Below are 11,552 nucleotides of genomic sequence, written 5' to 3' on the forward strand. Positions count from 1 at the left end.
TCCCACTGGCCTGTGACAGTGACAACTCATCAGAACGCAGAGTTGAGCTGGCCCAGGGTACTTCCGTCAAACGACAGGAAGTCTCACTCCCCTGTCTCATTCTGGGATGAGAAGGTCCCATGGAAGGGAAGGAGTGGGGGTGCTCTGTGAGTCCCTTCCCCTTCCTCCCACTTCACCACCTGCCCTGCTCCCCTCCCAAATCTGCCCACAGCACCTGTCACTCTAGGCACTATCTCAGTTCAGCCAGTAGGATGGAGCAGGGGAGGAGCACAGTGAGGCTGCAGCAGATGGACCTGGTGGCCCTGGCCTTGGGTTGGGCTGTGCCTGGGGCCTCGGTGGGTGGTGCTGAAATGGAAACAGGAGAGTGACAGCCCTGATCTGAGCTCAAAATCTGAGGAGTCACCTCCTCAGCTGTTGCTGCCCCAGGTCCTCCTACAGCCCAGACATCTGCAACCTTTGCTCTATGGCAGCCACTAGGACAGGTCCTGAGCTAGGATAGGAGGCAGGGATGTGTCCTATGCTCAGGGAGCTCCCATACTGCTGAGGGAAGCAAGGGGATCCCATGACCCATCCAGCCTTCTCTAAAGAACAGGAGGTAATGCGTGTGGGTGGGGTAGGGGAGTCTCTGGGGCTGGCATTTGAGGAGATTTTGAAGGCTTTGCAGAAACAGACCATGTGAGAGGAAAGGAGAAGTGATTCTAGTAGGAGGGAACAGTCAGGCCTAAGTCTGGAGACATCATGATACCCCTAGTTTTGAGGCTATTAAGAAAATCACAATGAATGGACCAAAAGTATGTGCAGTGAGGAAGAGATGTGAGGAGGTGAGAGGAGAAAGGAGGACAGTATATGATACTAATGTCATTATTCACCCAAGAAGAACCCACCATGAGTGGTTGATTTTGTACACAAACACACAGACACACACACATCCTGGGGTAATTAGATCTCAACTCCACATTTAGTTTTCTCACTTTCCTGTTGGCTGCAGCATTTTCTCTTACTGCACCAAGAATTTCTTAAGCCATCTCCTGCAATCCCCCATTAAGATGTTGTGGAAGAACTTGGTCACATCCTTGTCATTCTCCCACTTCTCTCTCATTTTTCTGGCTCCAGGATGTGCCAGTGTCCACTTTCTATTCTCTCAGTCAAAGAGGAGGAACTTTTGTCCATTTAAGCCAAACTGCCAGGATCCAGCGGTGTGCCCACTGGCTTCACGCTGACAAGACATCCTGACCTTCAGCATGAGAGGGTCTGTCCCTAGGGGGAAAAGATCAGGTCTGGGCTTGACAAGTCCTGTGTCCCCACCCTGTTCCCTTCCTGTCTCCTGGGTGTGCTCTTTCTGACACATCTTGGATTTGCTCTTGTGCCTATTAGGTCAGACCAACATCCCCTCCTCCTTTTGTCTACAGGAAAGCACCAAATGCCTGTTGCCTACCACAGTGTCTTCTCTCTGCTGCCCTGGGCCATTGTAAACTTACCCCTGGGTGTGTAATTCTCTGGTGGATTGTCAAGCAGTTCCTATGTGAGGTCCTCCACCACATTGCTCAGTGTTTCTGTCTGTTCTTCCAGGGTGTTTGTGCCATTTAATTCCTTCCCCAGGGCACCACAGATGTGACCTTCTTGTTGCCACAGTCATAGTGAAGAAAAGTCTTTTTGTTCACCTGGCCTAGGCCCTCACACCACCGTGGTGCAGATCTGAATTTAGGAGTGATGGTGAAATCATAGAAAAGAGTGTGAGTTTCTGTGGAGGAGAATCAGGCAGGCGAGGGCTGGGTGGGAAGAAATGGACTCCCAGATACTGTCCCCCCATTGTGACAGGAAGAGACTTCCTCTTAAGGGCTGGGTGGCTGAGCCAAGATTCGCCTTCTGGGTTGTCATGCCCACCAGATCAAAGCCACCACTCCTTCCTTGTTTGAGGAGGACGATGGGGAGGTCTGTGCCTGGCAAGAAAGCACATGTGCCCAGACACGTCCCACCTCCCCTCTGCCCACACAGGTCAGCACATGGCCTCGCCAGGGAGGTGCCCGCCTGCGATGGGAGGAGAGGCCTGGGTGCCAGAGCACCTTCAGCAGCAGCCCACGTGGGTGCGAGAGGGGAGAGTGGAGGGGCTGCCCTGAGGATGCTGGGGCAGGGGGTCGGGGGTGGGGGCAGGGGGTCCGGGATGAGGACAGGATGCAGGTTACATAAGGGGAGTTAACTGTCATGGGTCACAGGCTTTAACAGGTTGGCAAAGCCCTGGTGTGATGCTCATCTGCTATGAGGATGCATTGGTGGAACCTTGGACACAGGCATGGTCCACACGGCATGAAATAGAAAATGCAGGACTTGTGGGGGAGGCAGTGGGGGAGGGGATCCAAAGGCTCAGGGCAGGGCTCGTGCTGAGTGGCTGGAGTGTGAAACCCAGAACAATGTCCACCGCACTGTGGTGGGTAGGACAGACCGGGGGACTCTTGCCTACCAAGCATAGAAAGAATGCACAGTGCGAAGGGTCCCGGCCTTGTGGACAAGCTCAGTGATGTCTGTTGCTGAAGGCAGGGCTGGCGTCAGGAGACGATGCTCCTGAAATGGCTCCCAGTAGTAACGGGCGTGAAACATGCTGAAATAATTTGAGTGAGGCACTGCACTGTCGGAATCAAGGAGGGTACAGTGACAGACTTGATTAGAGTGACACAGAGGGCTATGCCCATGACTATAGGACATGGGGTGCAAGAGGCAGAATAGATGGCAGCCAACCCAGATACTGCTGGATTTACATGTTCACAAAAATAAACACTAAACACAGAATGGATGCTCCAGAGGCTAAAGGCAGCACCTTAGGGAGAAACTGGGCTCCCCTGCCCAATTTTCAGAACTGAGCCACTTCTCAGGCCTAGAACCCATTATAGGAGAGCCCAGGGTCCCAGGAGGGCCCCTGCAAGCCCACAACAAGGGCAGTGGCTCCTTCAGCCTCCCCACAGAGCTATCTGGCCCTTCCCTCTGGTAGCTGTACTCTGGGAAACAGGAAACACCCAGACCTTCCTACTGGACAGTGTGTGCTGACCTCCTGCCCAGGGACTGAGGCACAATCTTGCCCGTGTTACTAACGAAGCGCCTTTGGGGCAAGATAATGAGTGGACACCTTTCCAGGTCCTGCCCATCACAGTGTCCTGTGTCCACAGCCCCTCTCAATGGTCATTTCACATGTCCTGGATTTGTGCCAGGAATGGGCAGCCTTTGTAGTTAATATAGTAAATGTTATAGGCTTTGCAGGCAATACGATCTCTCCTGCAACCACTTGACTCCACCCTTGTAGCTTGAAAGTAGCCACAGACAGTATGTGAATGTATGAGTATGGCTGGACCTCTCACTAGGGCCATGTGGCCAAGGACATCATAAGGTCGTAGAGGCACATGTGGTTGGAAAAGGGGCTTCGTGGAGTTCACGGCAATTCCTAATTGGGGAAGCATAACATGGACTCCTAGTGCTCAGCAGCAAGGCCCTCCCACTTGCAGCAGGGAAATGCCACCACTTAAAGTGGCTCCTGTATGGTTGGGCCCTGGTAGATTCAGGGCCTCCAGCCATAGGATACCAGTGACCACACAGCCTCAGAGCTGCCAATCACGGGACGGGCTCCTCGCCCAGATTCCCGATCCAGACATCTCTGCCATCTCTGCTCAGAGCCTGCTCAAGTTTCCCCAATTGTCCTAAAAATGCCTTTCCCAGCCAAGCATCTGATGCATTTAGGTATTTCCTATCACCTTATTTTGCTGGAGATATAGATTGCAGTGTTTTATTTGCCCATTTGTTGATCTGTTTATTTTTGAATATATGTGGAAAAATCTGGATTTATGTGGTAATTGGTATTGTGTGTTAATCAGACGTCCTCATTAAAATATTTGGAAGATTTAATATTTTTTTTCCAGCATTTTGGTTGTTTCATTTTTGGTAGTTCAGATTTTCTAGGTGGACATAGAAATCTTTCTCCAACATTGAAAAATACATTGTACCTTAGTTGCATATTTTATTGCTAGTTTTTTGCTATGGCATTCAATGCCACAGGAAATAACCATATATCTCTATGGTTTCTGGAGTATGTTTGAAAGCCTGGATGTAACTCTGGGATTGCTGTGTAGCGGGACCAGAATATTGTCCACTAAGTTGGCTGTCATCATATTACATGTCAGAGGATCTCTTCAATATATACTCCTCCCAACAATGAAGAGATCTCTAATAGTCCATTTATCATCCACTATTTGGTTAGACAGGTTTAAAAATATATTAGTATCATGGGTGTGTAAGGTACACTACTGTTTTCTTATTTTGTGTTACGTTCAGATCTGGGGTATGTTGACACACGCATTTCACAAGCTTCCTTTCCTCACCATCTGTGAACTCTTGATGGCATCTGCTTATATCGTAGGAGCATTAGATATATCCTAATTTCTTTGAAGGAGTTCTTTCTATATTCTGGATACTGATATTTGTACATGGGGGGATAAAATAACTTTTCAAGGTAAGTCCTCCTCTGTTGTGAGGACTGACTCCCAATGGAAGCAGGTGCCGTCAGGGCTGAGGAATGACAAGGGAAGTCACTGCTGAGGGGGAACCCGTAAGGGGGCAAACCTAGAAAACATCACAGTCCCTAAGCACAGAGCACATGTTTGCATCCAGGGTGTGAGGATGAGGTGTGAGACCCATGGGCAGATTGCTGGGAATTTACACTGTGTTTCCACAGGAAATATTGCAGGGTCACTAGGTTTGTTACTGCCTGACATAGAGGACATGACATTCCACTAACTCTCTACTGGGATATAAAACAAAATCCCAAAGTCACTAAGATTTGTGGAAAATCAAGATGTCTACAGTACAATAAATTGCTAAATGAAGCAATCTTGAATATAATTTTTCTTAAGAAATTCTTCTTTAATATTTTTATTTATTTCAGAATATTACAGGGGGTACAAATACTTTGGTCTGTTCATGTCCTTTGTCTACGTTTTAATAAAGTTGTTTGATTTTTTTTCTTTTCAATTTGCTTGAACAACTCTTATCATTTCATGCTTTAGTTTTACCGCTGTTATCCATCGTGACTTGAGTGTTGTGCGAGGTGAGAGGTTTGGATCCTGTTTCGGTCTTCTATATGTGGCTATCCAATTTCCCAGCACCATTTATTGATTAGGGATTCTTTTCCCCAGTGTACGTTTTTGTCTACTTTGACAAAGATCATATGGCTCTACGGGATGGATATCAAGTATTGAAATTGAAGCAGCAATAAAAAATCTTCCAAAAACAAAAACAAAACCAGTCCTGGACCAGATGGTTTCACACCCGAATTTTACTAGAGCTACAAAGAAGAACTGGTGCCTATCCTGCAGAAATTACTGCATAACATCAAGAAGGAAGGACTCCTCCCCAACATGTTCTATGAAGCCAACATCACCTTGATACCAAAGGCAGGAAAGGACTCAACGAAAAAAGAAAACTACAGACCAATATCCCTTGCCAATATAGATGCAAAAATTCTAAATAAAATCCATCAAATGGAATTCAGCTGCTCATAATAAGAATAATCCATCCTGACCAGGTGGGCTTTATCCCAGAGGTGCAGGGATGGTTCAACATACGCAAATCTATAAATGTGATTTACCACATAAATAGAAGTAAAAACAAAGACCATACGATCCTCTCAATAGACGCAGAAAAAGCACTGGACAAAATTCAGCACCCTTGCATGATAAGAACGCTTAACAAAATAGCTTTCATGGGAGCAATGCCTTTCACATGTTCCCTTATTCTCATTTTATCCTTTATAATTGTTCCTACAGCCGAGTGACTGAAGTCCAATGCTTTCCTAGTGAACGATGTCTTAATTATTTCGTTTCTACTGCAATCACCTTTGTCTTCACCACAGGCTCACCTGGACTTGCAGGGGACATTCGCTCTGGAGACCTGGTCATAAGGTAGACGCAGAGTCACACCATGGAATAAAAGGTTAAGACAAAGATGACTCTGTGCGGAAATAGACGATGCGTCCACCGAGGAGGATGCAGATGCTGGGACAACACCTCTCCACGCCACGCGGGTTATTTTACATTCGCCAAAGAAACAAGTTTCCGAGTTATTAACTTCCTTATTAAATTGTAAGTCGTACTTATCGGGATCCTTGGGTGCCCGTTGTTTAGTACGTAATGATATAAGTCGAGTCGTCTGCAGCGCAGGGACTGCCTGTGTCTGCTTTCCACAAGCAAATTGGAAGGAGAAAAGTAGTCTCGTTGGGCACATTTCATTTTCAGCCAGTGAGAACTTTGAGTGCAAAAATTCCATCGCTTAGCACCAAGAGAAACTGGCTGGTACGTTATACAGAAAAGTGCAACAGGATCCTGACTAAGGAATAAAACCCTGAGATGTGGAATGTGCAGTCCCATCATGGTCGCTGGCGGCCTCTGGAGGCACGGAGGCTTGAACTCCTGAGAGTCTGGACAGCAGGGGCTGACAGATGGCAGCCAGACGAGAGAGTGGGAACCAGGCCATGCTCACACAGGCTTGGGGGAGCAGCTGCCTCCTTCAGAGAAGACACAAGGATTAGTTTAGGAGGCTTAGGAGACCCTGGACCAGTTCTCCTGGACTGTCCCTCCCCAGTCCCTCTCCCAGTCAGAGGAGACCTGTCACTAAAGGACGTGTTATTCTTGCTATCCCCACAACTGGTGCTATCCCATGCCTGGCACCTGCAGCCCGTACCCACCTCTGACCCCCTTTATAATCACAGATCAGCCCAGGGCCTGCCACAGACCATGTGGCTCGGGACTGAGGCTGCTGAGGGACGGTCTGTGCCCCACTCGGTGCCTCCTCCCTCTCGTGGGCTCTCCAGCCCCGCAGCCTGTCCAGAGGGAGGGTCTGGCTCCATGATGCCCTGGCTTCAGGAGGGGCTACAGGCAAACATGCTTCTCTCCCCTTCTCTCAGCCTCTCCTCACCCTGGGAACGGCACCCACAAGCCTGAATGTGACTGTCCCCATCCATCCCTGGTCCAGCTCAGCTGTGACAGTGGGACTCCAGCCACAGCTCAGCCCACCTGTCCTCAGAGTCAATTCTGCTCATCCAGTGGCTCAGGGTCTGGAGTGTGGAGGAGGCTGGGTGTCAGGGACATCGCTCACGGCCCACCTGGAATCCCAGGGTCTGGGGGGACTGGCCTTGTTCTCAACCTTGGCCTGGACTCTCTCTGCTCTCAGCCTTCCAACTTAGCTGCTGTGCCCCAAGCCACGTTCCATGGAGTGCAGCCCTGAAATCCAGCCTTTGCAATTGGGAGTGTCAAGGCCAGTGCGGCTCCTCCTCCTGGCATTAGACCTTGTCCCCCTGCTCTCTTCCTTGTAAATAAAACCTCCTTCCCTTTGAAACATCACCTGCAGCCACCAAGGGCTGCCTGTGCCCCTGGTCCTGCTGTCTGCACACCACCCAGCATGGGCCCATAGGAACACACAGCCTGCTCTGAAAACCCCCTCACGCTGCTGCTCCCCTGCAGTGTCCAGAGGCCCTAAGCCTTGGTGTGGGCCCTCCCTCCCGCTGGCCTGTGTCACTGACAACTCATCAGAACTTGGGGCTGGGTGACCGAGGGTACTACTGTCAATGGACATGAGGTCTAGCTCCCCTGTCTCATTCTGGGAAAAGAAAGTCCTAAAAAAGGGGAGGACTGGGGCCTACTGGGAGTCCCTTCCCCATTCTCCTACCTCACCTTCCCTGCTCCCCTCCCAAATCTGCCTACAGCAGATGTCACTCTACCTACCTTTTCCAGATGGCCCAGAAGCAGCTGAAGATCAACACACCAGGCAAGATCAATGTGTAGAGGACATTCCAGTTTTGGGCTGTGCCTGGGGCCTCAGTGGATCCTGCTGAAATGGAAACAGGAGAGTGACAGCTCTGGTCCAGGTCCAAAATCTGAGGAGTTGCTTTCTCAGCTGCTGCTGCCCCAGGTCCTCATGCAGCCCAGATGTCTGTGCTCTCTACTGTGTGACAGCTGCCAGGACAAGTCCTGAGCTAGGATGGGAGGCAGAGATGTGTCCTGTCCTTTGGGAGGCCCCACACTGCTGAGGGAAGCTGGGTGACCAGACAACCCATCCCTCCTGCCCTGGCAGAACAGGAGGTGATGGCTGAGGGTGGGGCAGGGGAGTCTCTGGAGCTGGCATTTGAGGAGGTTTTGAAGGATTTGCAGAAACAGACCAGGCAAGAGGAAAGGAGAAGTGGTTCTAGCAGGAGGAAGTCAGGCCAAAGGTCTGGAAACATAAGGATGAACACAGGTTTGAAGCTATTTAGAAAAATCACAATGAATGGACCAAAAGTATGTGCAGTGAGGAAGAGATGTCAGGAGGTGAGAGCAGAAAGGATTATGGTGAACAGACTAATGTCGTTATCTCCCCAAAAAGAACCTAACATGAGTGGATCATTTTTCCTCACAAATATACACAAATGCACACACACACCCTCACTCTCTTTCTCACATGCTGCGGTAATTAAATCTGAACTCCAGAGACCTACCATATGTACCATTCAACAGTATCCATATGTGTGTACACCCCACATCTTCTGTAAAGCTGGTAGGCAAGAAGATGATCACATCGTTGGGATCCGTGGAGTTCTTCAATTGACTGCCTGCCTCAGGAACCTGTGTGTAGTTTATGTTCTTACTTTCACTGGATGGTGAAACTTTTCTTTCAGTGATTACCAGGCAGCTTCTATTCATGTGTCCGTGGACTTCATACTGAGAAGATATCCTGACCCCCACTGTCAATAGAGTGAAAAGATCAGGTCTGGGCTTGATAAATTCTGTGCTCCCACCCTGTTCCCTTCCTATCTCCTGGCCATGCTCTTCGTGACACATCTTGGATTTGCTCCTGGACCTATTAGGTCAGACCAATATCCCCTCCCCCTTTTGTTTACAGGAAAGCAACAAATGCCTGTAAGCTACCACAGTGTCTGCTCTCTGCTGCCCTGGGCCATTGTAAACTTACCCCTGAGTGTGGAATTCTCCCATTGAAATTCAAGTCCTTCCTGTCTGAGGTCTTGTTTTTCGCAGGCCACTGTGCCATTCATTTCCTTAACCAGGGCACTGATATTTTTTGAGTCTCCAGACTTACACCTCCATTGTGTAAATGTGGAGTTAAGAGTCTTCATAATGTCACAGGAAAGAGTGTGAGCTTCTGTGGAGGAGAAAGGCAGGTGAGGGCTGGGTAGAGAGAAAGGCACCCTGAGACACACCACCCCCCATGGTGACAGGAAGAGACTTCCTCTGAAGGGCTGGGTGGCTGAGCCAGGATTCCCCTTCCTGGGAAGTGGTGTCCACCAGATCAAGGCCACTGCTCCTCCCTTGCTTGAGGAAGATAACAGGGAGGTCTGTGCCTGGCAAGAAAGCACATGTGCCCAGACATGTCCCACCTCCCCTCTGCCCACACAGGTCAGCACATGGCCTTGGAAGGGCGGTGCCCGCCTGCGATGGGAGGAGAGGCCTGGGTGCCAGAGCACCTTCAGCAGCAGCCCACGTGGGTACGGGAGGGGAGAGTGGAGGGGCTGCCTGCAGGATACTAGGGCAGGGGGTCCAGGGTGAGGACAGGAGGCAGGTTATATGAGGGGAGTTAACTGTCATGGGTCACAGGCTTTAACACGTTGGCAAAGCCCTGGTGTGATGCTCATCTGCTATGAGGATGCGTTGGTGGAACCTTGGACACAGGCATGGTGCACACAGCATGAAATAGAAAATGAAGGACTTGTGGGGCAGGCGGTGGAGGAGGGGATCCAAAGGCTCAGGGCAGTGCATGTGCTGAGTGGCTGGAGTATGTAATCCAGAACAATGTCCACTGCACTATGGTGGGTAGGACATCCTGGGGGACTCTTGCCTACCAAGCAAAGAAAGAATGCACAGTGTAAAGGGCCCTGGCATTGTGGACAAGCTTGGTGATGCCTGTTGCTGAAGGCAGGGTTGGTGCCAGGAGACGGTGCTCTTGAAATGGCTCCCAGTAGTGACAGACGTGAAACATGGAGAAATAATTTGAGTGAGGCACTGCACTGTCAGAACCAAGGAGGGTGCAGCGACAGACTTGATTAGAGTGACACAGAGGGGTATGCCCACGGCCAACCAGACATGGTGTGCAAGAGGCAGAATAGATGGCAGCCAACCTGGATATTGCTGGATTTACATGTTCACAACAACAAACACTAAACACAGAATGGATGCTCCAGAGGCTAAAGGCAGCACCTTAGGGAGAAACTGGGCTCCCCTGCCCAATTTTCAGAACTGAGCCACTTCTCAGGCCTAGAACCCATTACAGGAGAGCCCAGGGTCCTAGGAGGGCCCCTGCAAGCCCACAACAAGGGCAGTGGCTCCTTCAGCCTCCCCACAGAGCTATCTGGCCCTTCCCTCTGGTAGCTGTACTCTGGGAAACAGGAAACACCCAGACCTTCCTACTGGACAGTGTGTGCTGACCTCCTGCCCAGGGACTGAGGCAGCATCCTGCCCCTGTCACTGATGAGGCACCTTTGGGGCAAAGTAATGAAGGGACACCTGTCCCAGGTCCTGCTTAGAAGGGGGTCCTGGGTTCATAGACCCACTCAATGGACATTTCACATTCCCTGAGTTTGCACAAGGGATGGACAACCATTGTAGTTAATATGGTAAGTATCTTAGGCTTTGAAGGCCATGTGACCTCTCCTGCAGCCACTGAACTCTGCTCTAGTAGCTTGAAAGCAGCCTTAGACAGTATGTGAATACATGAGTGTGGCTGGGCCTGTCACTATGGCCGTGTGTCCAAGGATGCTCCAGATCCTAGAGGCACATGTGGTTGGAAAAGGGGCTTTGTGGAGTTCATGGCAATTCCTAATTGGACAATCACAACACGGACTCCCAGTGCTCAGAAGCAAGGCCCTCCCACTTGCAGCAGGGAAGTGCCACTACTAAAAGTGGCTCTGGCATGGCTGGGCCCTGGTAGACATGGGGCCTCCAGCCATGGGATACCAGTGACCACACAGCCTCAGAGCTGCCCATCACCAGATGTGCACCTCACCCAATAGGTCACTCAGGAGACAGGCCCAGCAATGACAAGACACATGTGATCCTCCTGGGATTGGCAGGAGCAGGGCCAGAGGGAACAAAGAAGCTGCACAAGCAGGTGTCCCGATGCCCAGGACACCCCATTGTCCCAGCACTTCCCCAGGGCTCACACCAGTGGCTGCAGGGAGTGTCCCTTGGCCCACCTGGACCAGGCAGCCACAGCAAAGATGGGAGCAGTAGGCCCCAACCACAGGACCCGCGCTCCCATCTCATCCACCCCACCCAGAAGCCTCAGGCGGGGAAGGACCCACTTCTCACTCTTCACCTGGCAGCCCAGACAGGACACCCTGGGGATGGGACACCGATCCCTGGGACACTGTGTATATCCTGATCTGGGGTCACCAAACTAGGACAGTGGCCACATCTGGTCCCCCCTTTTGTCTGCAGGTTCTCTTTGCCTGCTTTTGCTCTGCAGAGAGACTGTACTTGACACAGAGAAGAACCAACACCTGCAGAGAGGAAAGCGTCCAGTCCCTTCCC

The 11,552-nt window shown here is 50.6% G+C and overlaps 1 pseudogene; it reads right to left on the bottom strand.

Moving 5' to 3' along the window:
- Positions 1-229: 229 nt before the first annotated feature.
- LOC123632156 lies at positions 230-5,064 on the bottom strand (annotated as a pseudogene).
- Between the last annotated feature and the right edge of the window lie 6,488 nt (positions 5,065-11,552).

This window comes from Lemur catta, chromosome 2 (assembly GCF_020740605.2).
Source record: "Lemur catta isolate mLemCat1 chromosome 2, mLemCat1.pri, whole genome shotgun sequence".
NCBI lineage: Eukaryota > Metazoa > Chordata > Mammalia > Primates > Lemuridae > Lemur > Lemur catta.